Raw genomic sequence first — 19,633 nt, forward strand, 5'->3', positions numbered from 1 at the left:
GATTACTTTATGCTTTATAGTAAAATACAATTCTTTAAAAAAAATTATAATAAATTTTATTTTAGTTGAATTGATATATTTTTAAAATACTTATTTATATTTCATACCCCAAAGATAGTAATGTTTTTTTTTATTATTACTGGCCGGTAACATAACAGATTACTTTATGCTTTATATTAAAATACAATTCTTTAAAAAAAAATTTAATAAATTTTATTTTAGTTGAATTGATATATTTTCATATATGCATAGAAATGCCAAAAGGAAATTTAAAGGTGGAGCTGAAAAATTAAGAAAAAAAAATGCTGTTGGTCTCAAAGCAGCTGGTGCTGATCCAAAACAACTTAAATTATCTTTTTTTGATAAATCAATACCAAGTATTTCAAATACTATTACTCCGTGTAAATAAACTATTTTTTTAGAGATATCAACAACTGCCTCCCATTCACCACTACCTGAAACAACTACCTTATTTAAAATATTTTCATGTATTATGGCATCACAATCATTGCCACTATCCTCACACTTGTCAGAAGCAACTACATCAATAATGCCTTCAGATATTTCTCAAAGTGGATTATAAGAATTGGATGTGCATACACATGAAAATTTTAAGTTGCAATTAACAGCCACTATATATCAAGAACTTAGATTTTTAATGCAACATCCTAACAACCAATAAACATTAAATATGATAAATTATATTATCGAATGGTAATGAGTGAAAAAAATACCTAGAAAATGGATTACCATAAAAATTATACGCAATAAAGCCCAAGCTGTGTACTGCTCAATCTGCCTGGCATTTGCAGTATGTGAAAACACTTTCACAACAGGCTCTACAAATTTTCGTCACATGCACTCAGTTATTAAAATAAATGAAAATTCAAAAGTGCATATTAGTGCTGTCGAGGCCTACCTCAGAGCTTCAAAAAACCAATCATTTAATAATTCAATTAGCGTTAAAATATTAAATGAAAAAAATCGACAAATTCATAACAATATCCACATAATAAAATCAATATTTGATATAATAAAGTTTTTAGGTAAACAAAACTTACCATACAGAGGATCAAATGCTACCGAAACACTTAGCCTCTTTGATAATGAAAATTTAAATCATGGCATTTTCCTGGAATTGATCCGTATTATATCAAAGAATAATCAAATACTTAGAGATCATCTAGTGAAGGCTATTTTAAAAAGCAAACGTAGAAAAGATACGCTTAAACTGTCTAACAAATCAAAATCGAAGGAAGAGGTTCTCTCATAACCTTGTTGTCAAAAACAACTGTCAACAAAGTTATTGATGCTGTTCTTGATCAAATCAGGAATTTAATAAAAAAGGAGATTGGTAACAAACGGTTTAGTTTGCAAATGAATAGTATTCAAGACATTTGAGTTTATGATCAAGCAACCATTTGCCTACGATACATATATAATGGTAAAATAACAGAAAGGCTTTTTGCACTTACAAAAGTTACGAACTTTCTGAAAAAGAATTTGTTGATATCTTGAGTGAATGCTTTTTAAAACATGAAATTCAAATGAGAAATATAATTGGAGAATCATTTGATGGTGCTGCAAATATGCGGGAGGATTTGTTGGGTTGCAAGCTCTTATTAGACAAGAGGCTCTAGGTAGCTTGTATATTTGGTGTTATAGTCGCATATTAAATCTCTGTATATGTGATTCATGCGATAATATTGAAGGCAAAATTTTATTTGGATTATTGAACAGACTAGCAACTTTCTTTGGTGAATCATATAAAAGGATGGACGCTTGGGTGAAACAGAATAACTCAACTGGCCAAAATAAACTGAGAAGGCTGCAAAAAATAGGCGAGACAAGGTGGTGGGCAGTTGAAAAAGCTCTTAAATGGATATATGGCAAAGAGAGCTTACTTCCAATAACGATAAGTGCACTTCGATTTATAATAGATAATAAATCATTTGAGGAAAAAATCTCATCAGAAGCGCAGTCGTTGATAGATAATTTATGTAAATTTAAGACTCTTAGTACAGCTGTAATATATTTAGAAATTTTTGAAATAATGGGGCCATTGTCATTGTATCTTCAAACCAAAAATTTAGATATTTTGTGGGCATGTAAGATGATAGAAGATGCTAAGTCTTCTGTGTCATCGATAACTATTACATCAATTCAAAATAAAGCAATAAAAATGGCTCTGATTTAAATGAAACACTTTCTTATTTAAAGCTTCCGGAGAGTATCTGTGTACAGACTGCTCTGCCAAAAATTCGAATAGGACGAGCAAAGAGAATATATAGTGATGAAGGCCAGGATGAACGTCGTCAAGAATGGATTGACCTTTATATGGTTGAAGTATTTCGTCCTATAATTGATCAAATTATAAACAGTTTGTCGGAACGCTTTTTTGCGAATAGAGAGCTTATTTTGAATGTGCGAAATTTGCATCCAAGGCATTTTGATGGCATAAATAGTAAAGGTATTTTTGAAATGGCCTTGCAAAAACTGACGCAATTGGCAAATATATTGAGTGATAAATTACATAACGAATTGTGTTCATTTTAGTGTTTTCAAAGATTTAATAGCAGAAATAAATAAAACGGACGATGATATCTTATGTACAAGTGAGGAGTCGAATGAAGAAGATGGAAAACTACAATATGATAATAACTCGAAGTGTGATAAATGTAACAATTGTTTAATATGCGTGTATGAAATTCTTAAGAGGTACAATATGCATACAAGTGCATACACTAATTTATTTTTGGCGTATGAATGCATTTTAACTTTATCATTTACCCAGGTTAATTGCGAGAGAACATTTAGCAATTTGAAAATTATAAAAAATAGGCTGAGAGCTAATATAGGCCAAGAAAAATTAGAGGCGTTTTTAATGATGTCAGTTGAACGAGAACTATTATCGCAGATTGAAATAGAAGATATTCTTGTTTATTTACGCAAAGGTTCAAAGTTAATGAGAGATTTATTAACATAAAAATTATATATTATTAAATCATTTATTTAAATCTTATTTATATCTATTACAATATGATCTCTAATTTTATAAGTGCAACAATTTTATTCTCTGTGCAATATTGTATAATTGTTATAATTTTATATGTGTAATTAATTGATTTTATATATTGAGTATGTATTATATTATATTTAACATGTGATGTATGATTTGATTTTATAGTGCAATATCCTTGTAAATCTAATATAAAATATATATGTGCAATGAATATTTTTTTATATGTGCAATGAATATTTTTTAATATGTGCAATGAATATTTTTTAATATGTGCAATGAATATTTTTTTATATGTACAATGAATATTTTTTTATATGTGCAATGAATATTTTTTTATGTGTTCAATGAATATGATTTTGGATGTGCAATTTTTTAAAATAAAATATATGATTATCGTGTCATTATTCTTTTCCTTTTTTAAAATGTAAATTGTTTGAACCTATAAAAAATAACAAGTAATAAAAATATATAATTTAAAGAAGCCATTTAAGGGAACCCTGCCGAAGGCCCGCAAAATAGGGGGTATGGGGGCGAAGCCCCCATAAAAATGAGGCCGCTAAAAATGCCCACGAGGCCGTAACGTCGCCAGTCCGCCCCTGCTCATGATATTGCGTAAAAACATCAATCCTAAAAGATATAAAAATTATAGATTGAAATATTGCATACTTAGAAGATTTATGGGTTCATTAATTGATTGAATATATGTTTAAGTAATTAAATTCCAATTTTTAGAGCAACAAAACATGCCTCCTTTTATTTCTAAAAATAGTTTATATGTTAAAAATATAGAGAATTATTAACTATGCTTGTAAGCTTGAAGATTACCAATTGTTTATAATATATCTGATGATAATTGATAAAAATATATTTATATTATAAATATACAAGGTTTAACCAAAATCTTCAAATAAGCATTTGAAGATTTTTTTGCCCAAAGAGCAAATAATCTTTGAAGATCAAAAAAATTGTAGATCTTTTCGTAAAAAAAAATTTTGATAACACCAATGATATATAGTTATATATATCATTATATATCATTGGATCACACTCAAAAGAAGATTTTTGAAAAAAATGAAAAATTTGTAAAAATCTTCTTTGAACATCCTCAAAATTTATTATTATTCTTTTTTAAAAAATAACATCAAAGGGAAAATCAAAGAAAATTCTTACAAAAAATATTTTTTATTTTGCTGAAATTTTTTTTTACAAATAATGTGAAGATTTTTGGATCATTTTTGAATTTTGAGCAACTGTTAAACCTGAAAAATATAGAAAATTATTACCTGGACTCAGTGACGAAGCGTCGAAGCAAGGGAAGCATTTCCCTTGAAATTTTTCTTACAAAATTTTTAAATAAACTTAATATAATCTTTGTACTAAATAAACTAAACTGACTTCGTTAAAAGATTAATATAATTTTTATAACGTTTATAATTTTTATAAAGTTAAAAAGATTAATATAATTTTTATAACGTTAAAAAATTAATATTATTTTTACTAAATTAAGAAATACTATTATTTTTTACTACATTAAAAAGTTACTATTTTTTTACTACGTTAAAAAATTTACTATTATTTTTACTACGTTAAAATAAATATACATGAGGGAAGCAAATTTAATATTGCTTATTTTTTTTAATAAATAAAGAGAAAATCATGTCATGGTATTGTGTAATTTTACCATTAAAAAATAAGCATTGGGGAAGTAAAAAAAAAATGCTTATTTTTTAATAAATAAAAGTGAAACAAATTTTTTTATTTAATATTTTTTTCCTTACTTTTTTAAATAATAAATTTTCGTTTTTAAAATCCTTAATTATTTAATAATTGTAGTATTATTGAAAATTTATTAACATTATCATTTAGCTCAAGAAATTTTGATGCGAAAAAATTGATTATTGAAAAAGGAAGACCAAAACCAATTTTACAAATCTTAAAAAAAGAAATCGAAACATGCATCCGTAATTATTCTATCGATAAATATGAAAAATATGAATCGCTCACTGGATGTGGATTTTCTAATTCTCTATATTGTTGGTTATGCCTATTATTCCCAAAGGAAAAATATGTTTAAAATGATAAAGGATTTTTGGATATGAATAATTTTCAAAGGCAGTTAAACGGCAAAGAATCAACCGCTCATTTGCAGTCGATGATTCAATTAAAAAAATTTGGCCAAAATCGTATTGAAAATATGATAGATTCGATGCGCAATATCAATCGAACAGCATAATTCTAAAGTCAAATCAAATAGATAAATATTGAAAATATTCTTGGAATTCAGGAGCTCGTATTCCGTGGTGAGGATGAATCTTCTAATTCAGTAAATAGAGGAAATTCTATTGAATTAATTTATTTGTTCGCGGAAGAAAATTAACTATTAAAACATCATTTAGAAATGGTGCAGTTTTTATTGAACTATCAAGCAAACCAAAAAATATTAAATTCGCCGAATTGTTAGATATTAGTAAATTCCAAATAATCAAAATTTCCCAAAATATTTTTTAGATAATTTAAACGACACTTGTTCTCAATTTTTCGACTTACACAAGCTGGAAACCGAATTAAAGGTAGTGTTTCCGGATGTTTAATTTAGAAAGAAAAAGAATGTTAAAGAAATACTTGAATTTTTATATGCACCGATTTGATGAAAAGTTTTAAAGAGTTTTTTAAATTATGCAAATTCATCTTAACTTTGAATTTAACAACAGAAAGTGCAGAACGGAGTTTTTCATCTTTAAAAAGAAGCAAATCTTATTGCAGAAACAGGATGCGCTAAAATCGATTATCAAATCTATCTTTGATTTCGATTGAAAATAAATTATTAAAAAATTTAAAATCTAGCGATAACTTTTATAATGCAGTACTTGATAATTTTACTCAAAAACAAAGACGAATATTACTTATTTATAAATCTTAATTATGTTTGAGCTTGACTAAAATAAAAGTATTTTTTGGATTTCTTCCCTAGTAGTAAACTTGACGCTTCGTCACTGCCTGGATTTCATTTTCTTAGGAAATGATTGTATATAATAGCCGGGATGTTATTATCCAAATATCTGCTCATTTAAATATTTTCGTAAAATTCTATCTATTCGTTTTCAGGTAAGAGCAAGAAAGAAAGATAGCATTTTTTTTCTTGCTAATAGGCTTATGGAGTACAGCATCATCTTTCTTAATAAAGTAGAATCTGATCTTATTTTATTATAAAAAATTAATGTTTAAAATATTTATGGATAATATTTTTTTAATAGAATGTTTCAATGTGCCGATAGCCACACAGCTTCCATAGAGTGCCATTGTAATAAAGTAAAATATAATCCCATCAACACTGTCGATTGTTATTGCTTTTTCTCCAACCATTACCGATTTTATTAGCCTTTCTTTTAATTTAAATAATTAATATTATATATTCTATCTTCAATTTTTTCCCCCTAATATCTAAAATTGTTAAAATGAGAGAAATCATATGATTTATATTTTCTATCTTCAAATACTTTCATAATATATATAATATTATTAAAATGAGAGAAATTAAATTTTTTAGTTTAGTTTATAATAAAATACTAAATGAAAATTAAAATATTAAAAAACAAAACTTTGTGCTCTCTATCTTCTATGCTTAAATAGTAGCGTCCACATGATAAAAAATTTACTGTAGGCAAACCCCCTGCAAAATTATACTACTACCCCCATCCTCCCGAAAAATTGCGGCCTTTGGTCGGGATATTCAGCGTCTACACGACAGGATTTTTACACCCCTTTCAAAAACCTTCGCCTAATTATTGTTTTCACCTTTTTAATTTATTGATACTCTTTTCAGAGAATTTATCTAAGATAACTTAAATTAATCTATCTTTACTACCAACTATCGATATTTTGTGAATATAAAGAATTTATTTTTTAGATAATAAATTCAATTAAAACCTCCATTATTTACAATGAATTAATTATCATGGCATTATGAGCTTGCTGATATATCTAATCCTTTTAAATTACACATTTAAAAGGATAGCAGAAAGATTTATTTGGAAAACAATGTGTATGATTGTTTGCAATATATAGATTTGGTCGATGAATTGCATTATAATAATTCTATAATAAAAGTATTAATTTTTACAGCAATAAATTTTGTCCTATTTCATCTCGAAATTTAATAGATAACCCCCCAAAAAATTTATCCTACCCCCATTAAAACAGCCTATCCCATACCCTCCTCAAAAAATAGGATGCAAACTGTTCCTACCCCTACCGCTCATGTAGAGACTGGGGATATTTACCGACCCATTATGATTTAATAGTCCCATATTATTAATTCAAAAAATCTTATAATGAGTTACCATTTAACAATCATAAATAAACTCTTTCAGGGCTCATAATTATTTATGACTGGAATAACTAATCATTAGTTGGTAATAATCAACTAGATGTTACTAACCATGCGTTTATTTATTCAATATTTGATCTGAGCGAGCTGGATATTAGAACGATGGAAATGGTGTGGGGGGGGGGGGGGGTCGACTACGGTCGATGGTCCAGGAAGAAAATGTGGGCTGGGGAACCCTTTTTTGTCGAAATCTTGGTCATGGTTCCTTTATTATGCATGTATATCCAACATTTTAAACCAAGATAGCGACTTTCCATGTTACTTGAAATAAAAATGGATTTCTCTACATAGTAGTATAAGTGCGGGTTTTTCATTCTAATTAAATTTTAAAAAAGGAATGGAGATCCCCTCACCTTAATATAAGTGCGGCTTTTCTTCTAATTTATTTTAGGGAGCTGTACGGCATGGACCACAATAAAAGTGTGGATTTGTATTAAACAGGGTTAATATAGTGAATCATTTTGTTTTTATTCAATTTCAAATAAGTAAATTTATCATTCTATTTATAATCTTCGGTAAGTAAAATAATTTATCGCCGAAATAAGAAAATAAAATAATCGTCTTTAATTTCGTTTTTCATGGTCTATGTATCCAAAAGAAATCCAATAATCAAACAAAAAAAATTAATTTACTTCAATAATCGTATTATTATATCGTGAGGTTAGGTAACCTAGATGGAGATGTCCATATTGGGTATAAAAAAATATATCAAAAATGGTATTTATTTATACAATTGAACGATAAAAGGAAAAACAGAACACTGATTATATTTTTACAAATTTTGAAAACACAAAGAGAAAAAAATATATTTAGTATTGAAAAAAAGAAAATTAAAATACTATACGAGTTATATAGAAAAAAATATTTCGAGAGTAAATGCAACATGAAAGAATGAGAAATAAATATCTGAAATGTATTTATCAGTTATTTTTATCTTTGATTTACAAATATATTTTTACTTTACCCTACCCCCTTTGAATGCCTACTCCCTCCCCCAACTTTGGATGCCTACCCCATACCACCCTTTAAATGCTTACCCACCTTTAATTTCCCTACCCCCCCTCCTTAAAATGGAGGCAAATTGCTCCTACCCCCCTTCACTCATGTAGATACTGTATAAAGGCGTCTGGCTATTAAAAAATATATTAAAAGGGATTCTATTTTTGAATTTATAAAAATTTTAATTTTTCTACTAATAATAAAGACTATGATCTTTTAGATAATTAAATATCTGTTTCAATATCATTTTAATTGGATTTGGGATAGAAGTAGAACTCTCTTTGAAATAAATTATCATGTTCAAACCGAAAGAATATTCATTAGAAAAAGATCCCTTAATAACCTATAAACCCTTCCCAGCCCCCCCCCCCCAGAAAAAAGTTATCAATCACAAGTTTACAATTGTAATGGAAAAAGAATAACTTACATTATCAATATTCGATCCTCTACTACAAACTATTAAAAAATTGTTAATATAATTACCTTTTAAGAATATGAATTAAATTAATTCCCCTCATTTACAATAAATATATTATTTTCAGTTATGTATTGCGAGTGAATCTACGGGAAGCTAAATTCCTCTTCATTAATTATTTTTTGATTTTGGGCTCCCTTTCCAAAAATTTAATAATTCTTCAAAGGCGTTAATTTTAAACCACTTTTCTCTTTACAATTAATATAAAAATTTTATGGCCACGGTGTGGCGTTTAAAATTTTTAATATGCTATTTAATTATATTTATATATTAAATTATCATTTTTTAAATTTGAATTTAAAATATGAATTTCATTGGTATATAATTATATTTTCTAATTCAATTATATAAACATAATGTATATTATTAATATATTTATCTTAATGGATCAACACATTATATCCAATAATATACAATCATGAAACAACATCTAATAATCTCTAAAACTTTTTCAATGACGAATAGAATTTAGTTGATGAACCATTCGCATTACTAAATAAATTCAGAGTGACTGTAGAATTTAATTCCCCCCAAAAGGGATCAACGATTAATGATGGTTTATTATTTTGCAGTGATATAAAAATAAATATCAGAGACTTGCTGAGGTAAGATTGCAAGGTCCAGCCCGCCCCGGGTTTTATATTTTCAAACCCAGCCCGGCCAAACGTTTTAAATGAACCCTGTTTTAAATAAATTCAAATTTAGTTATATTGATATTTATGACTGATGCATATATATTTTTAGTGAAACTGACATTTATGACATGTAAAGATTAAATGTAATATTTTTTATTGTTATAAGCAATTTTGCTTTATTCTTTTTATAAAATTTTGTATTTAATATTAACTCTTAATGTTTTATATATTAATTAAAGGTTAAGTTCGAAAATGTCAAAGCTTAGAGATAAAACAGTTTTAAAATGTAGGTAAGATAATCAACTATTTATTTTCATGTTACCACTTAAGGTTAGAAATAATATATAAGTTATTAACAATTTTTCAATAATTTATTTCTACCACATAAATTATATTTTACAAAAAAAAATGGACAATATGCTTATATCATTTTATATATATAAACAATAATGTGTATCTTATATATAATACTTTATTTAATTTGTATATAAAATTTTTTTGTATATATAAAGATTAAAAAAACAAGTCAAAAGATATACGATTTAAATAAGATAATATAAATAAGATCAATTTGTGATATAAATAAGATTAATTTGTGATTAAAATAAGATTAATTAAAATTCATTTGCGATCAAAATGCTCGCGATAATTTCTTAAATATATATTCAAATTAAAATTTTTTGATGTTAATTTTTAAATTGGCGTATAATATGCCCTTTATAAATAGTGTGGATAATTATATTTGTCTGAAGCATAACTTCCCTGGCAACTATCTCCACCTCTGTTCCATCCCAATTTCTGTTGATGGGAAGAAAAGGATTTACATCATCTTTCTTGGAAATTACAGTCATCACTGTCAATTTATTATCTAAACTAGTAGAACACCCGTCAAAAATGACAGGGAATGAGATTTTTATTTATTTTTTGCGATAGATGTCATGCCAGGTTCAAGCTCACAATATTAGGAAGCATCCAAGATCTTATAATTATAAAAAAGTTTATCAAGCCCAGCTCAACCCTTAATAATTTGTAAAAGATATTCCCAAGTCAGGTGCAAGCTAATATTAATTTTGAAGTTCCAAGCCCTGTCCTACCCATTATAATTTTGAAAATTTTTTCCCGCCTCGGAGATAGTTAAATTTTTAATATCATCATATGAACGGGAAATATCTGATTTATCAATTAGTCTAATATGGAAAAAAAACATGTAAATTCCGTATTAAGGGAAACTAGGAAGGCCTGGGCAACCACTTATTAGAGAATCATGACAAATAAAATAAAAATAACCGACTCTTACTTTTTTGTAATATGATCAATTAAAATTATATCTAAAAAATATGTTGTTTATTATATAAGGTTATTGTTGTTTTTCAGATAAATTTAATGTATGTCTTGCATTTCTGAAATTATTTGTCAAAGAATTTGATAAGGGATATATATTTGTTTATGTTAAGTAAAAAAATGCTGTCTATTTAAATTACAAAATGCCATTAAACACTAATGAAACTTATATGCAAATTATTTATATATTTTTTAAGATATTTTTTTTTATTGACATATAAATTTAGGATAATTTTTTTAAAAAATAATGAGGAATATTTATTAAGTATTTGATAAAATTAAGAGCAAATCCTTGTTGAAATTTTAATTTTTGATGGAGAAAGTGACAAAATAAATCTGGGCGGTCATCTGGAGAGGAAATAATTAATGTAAAATTTTATATCATTTAGGGTTGTAGATGAAAGTAATGACGGATTACCAAAGCAGTGTACAAAACACAATACGTCCTGATAAAGATGATATGCCTATGCCTTGGGATACTGGTAAAAGAAGAACGCAAAACGATATTTCTGTCAATGTCAGCATTGATATCCCCCTTTAAAATAGAATCATGAACGACAATGTTAACTAAACCATAAAACGGTCGTAAGTATTGTTATAAAGGCCACGACAGAACTACTGCATAATTTTCCATTAGTAAAGTTGATGAAATTGGCTGTACTGTACATTCAAGTTTGAACACGCAAAACGATATTTCTGTCAATGTCAGCATTGGTATCCCCTTCTAAAATAGAATCATGAACGACAATGTTAACTCAACCGGATCGTAAGTATTGTTATAAAGGCCACGACAGAAATACTGCATATTTTTCCATTAATAAAGTTGATGAAATTGGTCGTACTGTACATTCAAGTTTGAACATTCCTCTAAATATTCATGAAAGTTTCTCAGAGAATCGGATAAAGTAATATTTATATTAACTCCTAGTGAAGTGAATGATAGTACAGAATTAAATGTTTATATTTGTTAAAAAATAGGCGGAGGTGGCATAGGAATTGTGGTAGTGGTGATAGAAATATCATTTGGAGAAATGGGTGAAAATAAAATAAACATAGATATAAAACATAAGATAAAAAAAACAAAATAAACCTCCAGATGAGTTCATTTCAAGCGTAGTTCTTTATTATTTTGTATACCAGTAACTCTAGAACTGGTAAGGGGTTTGTTTAATCGTCATTATTTTCTTTGCGTATCTTTAATAATAGATTCATCATGTTTTGTAGCAATGTGAGGGATTTTTCTTTATAAAATATTAATAATTTGTAATATTTGGTAAATAGACATATTTAATGTATATTAACATAAGACTAACATTTAACTTTGAAAATCCCAATTTAGGTTCAAGTCCACAATATTTGGAAAAAATTTCCAAGCATCCAAGATCTTAATAATTTAAAAATATTTTATCAAGCCCACCTCAATCCATAGTAATTTTGAAAATCAAGCCAATATTCATTTTGAGAAATATTTTTTAAACCAAGTCCAACCCATAATAATTTTGAAAAAATTTTCCCAAGTCTAGAGATATTAAATTTATAAATAAAGGGGAAATATCTGATTTACCAATTAGTCTATGGTTAACTCCGGGGTCCCTATTAAAATTAGGAGTATTCGGCTATATATGCAAAAAAAAATGTGAATTCGTAATAAGGGAAACTGGGAAAGCCTGGGCAACCCCTTATTAAAGAATCATGACAAAATCAGGTCTGCCCTAATATTATTATAAGAAATAACAAATCTTACCTCGTAATATTGGATTTATAAAATGCTTTTATAAAAAAATACTATTTAAAAATAAATTAAGACTGTTGGTATTTTATTGAGTAAATATATAAAATATTAATGATAATATGAATAATTGTAATATTTTGTAAATAAATATATTTAATGTATTACTTTGATATCCAATAATTGAATGAATATTATATTATATTTTACTAACTTATTGTTTAGAAATTAGGACTTCGATTATTTGGGGATATTTATTTTGCTCATTAAACAATCATCTCTTTATTTGTTTGGCAATGATAGATTAACCAAAATTTGTTCAGCTATTAAGAGGTTAAGATAGGGCCTGTTTTCTAAAATAAAATCAAAATATAAATATAAAAAATAATAATGCATTGAACCTGCATAGGAGACAATATTAGGAATAACTCTCTAGGAATTGTGGAATTATCTTCAGATGTAAAGCTAAAATAGTTTCTTTGTTTGGCAATGATAGATTAACCAAAATTTGTTAAGCTATTAAAAGGTTAAGATAGGGCCTGTTTTCTAAAATAAAAGCAAAATATAAATATAAATATAAAAAATAATAATGCATTGAACCTGCATAGGAGACAATATTAGGAATAACTCTCTAGGAATTGTGGAATTATCTTCAGATATTGGTAAAGCTAAAACAGTTTCTTTGTTTGGCAATGATAGATTAACCAAGATTTGTTCAGCTATTAAGAGGTTAAGATAGGGCCTGTTTTCTAAAATAAAAGCAAAATATAAATATAAAAAATAATAATGCATTGAACCTGCATAGGAAACAATATTAGGAATAACTCTCCAGGAATTGTGTGAATTATCTTCAGATATTGGTAAAGCTAAAACAGTTTCTTTGTTTGGCAATGATAGATTAACCAAGATTTGTTCAGCTATTAAGAGGTTAAGATAGGGCCTGTTTTCTAAAATAAAAGCAAAATATAAATATAAAAAATAATAATGCATTGAACCTGCATAGGAGACAATATTAGGAATAACTCTCCAGGAATTGTGGAATTATCTTCAGATATTGGTAAAGCTAAAACAGTTTCTTTGTTTGGCAATGATAGATTAACCAAAATTTGTTCAGCTATTAAGAAGTTAAGATAGGCCTGTTTTCTAAAATAAAAACAAAATATAAATATAAAAATAATAATGCACTGTACTTGCATAGGAGACAATATTAGGATTAACTTTCTAGGAATTGTGTGATTATCTTCAGATATTGGTAAAGCTAAAACAGTTTATTTGTTTGGCAATGATAGATTAACCAAAATTTGTTCAGATATTAAGAGGTTAAGATAGGGCCTGTTTTCTAAAATAAAAGCAAAATATAAATATAAAAAATAATAATGCATTGAACCTGCATAGGAGACAATATTAGGAATAACTCTCTAGGAATTGTGGAATTATCTTCAGATGTAAAGCTAAAACAGTTTCTTTGTTTGGCAATGATAGATTAACCAAAATTTGTTAAGCTATTAAGAGGTTAAGATAGGGCCTGTTTTCTAAAATAAAAGCAAAATATAAATATTAAAAATAATAATGCATTGAACCTGCATAGGAGACAATATTAGGAATAACTCTCTAGGAATTGTGGAATTATCTTCAGATATTGGTAAAGCTAAAACAGTTTCTTTGTTTGGCAATGATAGATTAACCAAGATTTGTTCAGCTATTAAGAGGTTAAGATATGACCTGTTTTCTAAAATAAAAGAATATAAATATAAAAAATAATAATGCACTGAACCTGCATAGGAGACAATATTAGGATTAACTCTCTAGGAATTGTGGGTATATTTACAGATATTGGTAAAGCTAAAACAGTTTTTTTGTTTGGCAATGATAGATTAACCAAAATTTGTTCAGCTATTAAGAGGTTAGGATATGGCCTGTTTTCTAAAATAAAAGGAAAATATAAATATAAAAATAATAATTCACTGTACTTACATAGGAGACAATTTTAAGATTAACTCTTCTAGGAATTGTGGGATTATCTTCAGATATTGGTAAAGCTAAAACAGATGTAATCTAAAATGTAAATTTATCGTGTTTTAAAAAATTTATTTACTTTAAAAAAAAAAATACGTACCGATGACATGACGTAGCGATCACATGACGTAGCGATAACATGACGTAGCGATGACATGAAGTCACGATAACGTAGTGAGGACATCGGAAAATTATAATATAGATAATATGCATAATTAAATAATAATACAAATTTACACCTTTCTCAATAAACAGGCCTATTTTGTCAATTACAGCTGGTACATTAGGAATATGGGGCATAACTAATAATTTAAAATACAATTAATATCAATTTATAAAAATATTACTGTTACCTCGATGGCTACCAGGCTCTACCATCTTCGTTTCATCATTTAATATCTTAACCCTCTGCACCATCTAAAAAATACGTATAATATTGAATATTTTATATTTTTGGTCTTCACAATTCTCATCCTCTTCTTCAATAATCGTGTTGAGTAATTTTGAGACTAAATATTTAAAAAAAAATTAATGTGAGTTTTCAAAAATAAGACCTTTCAAGTGATTTTCATGGGCATTTAACTCCTCATCATAACTCACTACCTCAGAGTTTTCATCATCTAAAAAATATGTATATTACTAAGTAATTAAGACAATTATATACTTTTTTGCAAAGTAATGTTTTATATTACATATATTTGCTTTGCTCTTTAAAATTCTACCACTAGCATTCATGAGCTCAACATTGCCTAAATATTAAAGATAATTTTATAATAATGATAAATTTTACTTTTAAGAGTCCTAACTATTTTATAAGGACCCATCCAAGGCCTGGTCATTTTAACGCCTTTCCTATCAGTCCAACGGCTGTTCCAGATAAGCACTTGATCATTAACTAAATAATGATTATCCGTACCAGCATTACGACTTCTATAATCGCTCTGCTGTTTAAGCTGAGCAAGATCTATATTACCCGCCTATCTCATGAATATCATTTATCCTGATCTTGAAAACAAGATTCCAAATCTGCTTCAGGTACATTATCAGGATCTAAATCCTCTTTCTCGTCAACCATAAATAGAGACATAATATATAGTATATGATTTAAAAATGATATATCATACATCAGCTCATAGGGTGTAAATTTCGATGATTCACTGAGAGACGTGTTATAGGCAAATATTATGCCAGGCAAGGCATCTGTCCAACTAATTAATAATTCTTAATAAACTTTAGTAATGCATTTTGGATGATCCTATTCACTCTTTCAAACATGTCATTTGTTTGAGGGTGATAATTGATAAGCACTTGTCAATCTGCATGTCTTTACGAGTTTGTGATAACTCACGTCCTTGATCATTAATTTGAATCTAAAATATAATATTAATATTTTATTACCAAATTTATTAAACTTTTGCCTTACCAGTGTACATCAGTGGCGTCGCTAGGAGGGGGGGGCGCAGGGGCTCGAGCCCCATGAAAAATTTGAATAGCGCCCTGAAGCAAAAAAATTTTTTTAATGGCTCCTTAATATCCCCTTGAACTAAAAATAAATTTTTTTGATTGCCCACTGAATGATTTCTTTTATAATTCTATTGAGTAATATATAGATTTAATTTTATAATTTAAAAATTAATAAGTCTCTCTAAATTATTCTTAAATGAATACTATTTTAATTATTAGATTAAATTAATAATAATACTTTCACTATGTCAGCTTGCAATCAAATTATGTGTTAAAAAAGAATATTAATATCCACTAAATATTAAATTAGCATTAATAGTTAAAGCTATATTTACTTTTATTATTTAATTTATAATATAACCCTAAATAAATATTAATTGAAAATTAATAAATTTAATATTTTAATTAGCCGAGTTCAAAATCCCTAATTAACTATATTATTGATATTTAAATTTAATTAACATGCTTCTTCTTAAAATTATTTTCAAGGTCCAAATCCAAATAAGTATAAGAGATTTATTTATAAAAAGTAAGTAAACATATAGATTATAATCTCTATTAGATATAATTGCTTGTAAGATATTAGGTTAAATACCACTTTTACAGACGTATTTGACATTTATATAATATATTACAGTTAATATTTTAATTAATTTTTCTAATAAATGCTTTTGATAATAAATATAAGCAATAAATTGCTTTTAAATATTTAACGCTATCTATTTATTTAGAAATATGTTTATAAATTTAACATCTTATTATTCATCCCACAATGGATGTAATAAATTAGATATCTTTTCTTCTCATTTTTTACGTTTATTTAGAAAAGCTATTTTTTTCTTCTTTGAAAAACAGTTTTGATTAAAATTTTTAATACGAATATATTTTAGATATTATTACAAACTACTATTAATTTAAGATATAATATACCAACTAGAGGTGGAGCGACAATAATATATAAAATCTTAATTAATTTCTTTTATCATATCATATCACTCTTGTTCTTATTTTATAGTTACAAAATGTCACATTTCTAATATGCCATCTCTGCCTTGTAAATAACTTAAGGCTTCAATACATTTACATAGTTTCTTCTAAAGTTTTTTAGTGTTTTTGTTTTATCAATTTATCTAGAATAATAAATTCTGATATAAGTTAATATAGTGAGTGTCTTGGCTATGACTGCAAATTAACCAGCATCTATTATTTGTGTGGTTATGTAATTTAAGATTATTATTACAGCTGCTGAGAGCATATGATTGCATATTTTATAAGCAATAATGGTCAACTTGTAGTAGTTTATATATCATTCAAAATGGAAGATAATCTTTTAGAAATTTAATATCTCACAATTTTTTTCTCAATTACTTATCTAGCTACCATCATGTCATTTAAGAGGAAGCTCTAATCACTATATAGTTTTATGATTTAGATTGGTCGTTTATATTCTCTTCTCTGAGAATTGTTGATTTGGTTAGGCCTATAAATTTTTCCTTATTATTCCATTCTATAAAACATTGTCTAATTCTTGACCTTTTGTTAATGTAAGTTGTTAATTTTATAATATGTAGTTTTTAAAAACCATTGTTAATTGAGGCATATGTATGAATTAATTAACCTTTTTTCACTTGTTATTCTTTAGACGCAATTTTTTTTATATCAGCAATCGAATATATTTTATACTGTAATAAATAGATTTTGTATTAAAAAATAATATTTTTAAAAATGTCTTAATGTTAGTTTATTTTGTATGCATAATATAATAAATGACAAAATATGAAATTCAGAAAAATTAATCAGTTAGCAAATATTTAAAAAGTATCATATATTAATATAAAACCCGGCCGAAGGCCCGGAAATGGGGGTATGGGGGGCTTCTCCCTTCTATAAAAATTTTTTTTAGTTGAGCCCCCTGAGATAGTAAAGGCTAGCGAGCCCCTGGTGTACATAGTACCGAGTAGAGGAAACGCGATACCGATTTCGCTGTTTTATCTTTTAGACATGGCTACAATATATTTATCAACTGCTATAGCAATGTATTTATAGCCATCCTCACTTTCAGGCAAAACACTTAAATCAAACCTATTTGTGTCCATACCTTTTGTAAAATAAAAGATTATTGTTATATTATATACTCCATTAGGAAGGGAAACAAAAAATTTTAGTTAGCTAAAAATAGAAATTAAGTGTCGTAATTTTTAAAGAGATCAGACCTATCCGGGATCATAACGGGTTTTAAAGGGATAACTAAAAAAATTAGGGTTTTAAGTTAAGGAATGATATGGTATTATCACGTTTTAATCGTGATAAAGAGGAATCTTATTTTTAAAAGCATTTACGCGCGCTTTGTTTTATTTCTTTTTAATTTTATTATTATCTATAAATTTTCAATGTTGTATTTTTGGCCTTATGAAATAAAATATGTCTAATATAGGGTATCAATCGATAGCTGATCTATTCAACTAGAGGTCAAACTCTCCCCCTTAATGAGCGGATCTAGGTCTTGGGGGGTCAGGAATATTTTTATCATAGCAAAATATCGATATGGGTATCAAGTAATAGTTAATTTAAATATCTTTTGAATGAAAGTCTTCATTCTGGGTCTTGATGGGTATGACTTGGTCTGGGGAGGTGAATAAAGGGGGGGGGGGCAAAAAATATTTTTTTTTGATATGGGCATCAAATAAAAGATAATTAAAATATTTTTTATTGTAATAATAACAATCTCTCATAGCGGGCGGGTCTAGGTCTTGAGGGAGGAGGGGGGGGGGGTCAGAATAATTTTTATCATTACAAAATATCGATATGGGTATCAAATAAAACCTAATTTAAATATCTTTTGATTAAAAGTATTCATTCTTGGTCTTGATGGGCAGGACTTGGTCTGGGGGGGGGGGTGAGGGTGGTAATAAAAAGATATTGATATGGGTATCAAATAAAAGGTAATTAAAATATTTTTTTTATTGTAAAAGTAATTAAAATACTTTTTTATTGTAATAATAATAATCACTCAAAGTGGGCGGGTTTAGGACCTGGAGGGGTCAGGAATATTTTTCAACATAGAATATCGATATGGGTATTAAATAAAAGGTAATAAAATATCTTTAGATTTTAATAATAATCATCACTCTAAGTGAGTGGGTTTAGGTTTTGGTGTTCAGGAATATTTTTATAAACACAAAATAACGATATGTGTATCAAATAAATGGAAATAGAAAATCTTTTGATTGTAATAATAATCATCACTATAATTGACGGGTCTAGGTTTGAGGTCAGGAATATTTTTATCAACACAAAATAACGATATGGGTATAAAATAAAAGTTTATTAATATATTTAAATGTATTAATTATACTCTAAGTAGGCGTGAGGTCTTAGGTGATCAGGAATATTTTTATATACACAAAAATAGGAATTAAATAAAAGTTAATTTAAATATTTTGAATGAAGTATTTAATCGTATCTTAAAGGGCTGGATTTGATTTGGGAATAAGGGGGGGGGGGGGATAAAAATAAAAATTGATATGTGTATCAAATAAAAAGTATTAAAAAATCTTTTGATTAT

General features: G+C 27.1%; 2 long non-coding RNA genes across 4 annotated transcripts; both read right to left on the reverse strand.

Moving 5' to 3' along the window:
* Window positions 1-10,101: 10,101 nt before the first annotated feature.
* LOC135928462 (uncharacterized) lies at window positions 10,102-14,498 on the reverse strand. 3 transcript variants are annotated; one of them, XR_010572336.1, is made up of 11 exons: window positions 14,363-14,498; window positions 14,169-14,317; window positions 13,976-14,120; window positions 13,779-13,927; window positions 13,584-13,731; window positions 13,386-13,535; window positions 13,189-13,337; window positions 12,990-13,134; window positions 12,803-12,941; window positions 11,950-12,100; window positions 10,102-10,497 (listed from the first exon to the last, which is right to left on the reverse strand). It is a non-coding gene; the product is annotated as an uncharacterized LOC135928462 (long non-coding RNA). The 3 variants fall into 3 exon arrangements; XR_010572335.1 differs by lacking the exon at window positions 10,102-10,497 and adding an exon at window positions 11,150-11,726; XR_010572334.1 differs by lacking the exon at window positions 10,102-10,497 and adding an exon at window positions 11,150-11,783.
* Window positions 14,499-14,968: 470 nt separating this feature from the next.
* LOC135928465 (uncharacterized) lies at window positions 14,969-15,187 on the reverse strand. The gene is made up of 3 exons (XR_010572339.1): window positions 15,159-15,187; window positions 15,069-15,113; window positions 14,969-15,021 (listed from the first exon to the last, which is right to left on the reverse strand). It is a non-coding gene; the product is annotated as an uncharacterized LOC135928465 (long non-coding RNA).
* Between the last annotated feature and the right edge of the window lie 4,446 nt (window positions 15,188-19,633).

Source organism: Gordionus sp. m RMFG-2023, chromosome 4 (genome assembly GCF_954871325.1).
Source record: "Gordionus sp. m RMFG-2023 chromosome 4, tfGorSpeb1-WG-v2, whole genome shotgun sequence".
NCBI classification, from domain to species: Eukaryota; Metazoa; Nematomorpha; class Gordioida; order Chordodea; family Parachordodidae; genus Gordionus; species Gordionus sp. m RMFG-2023.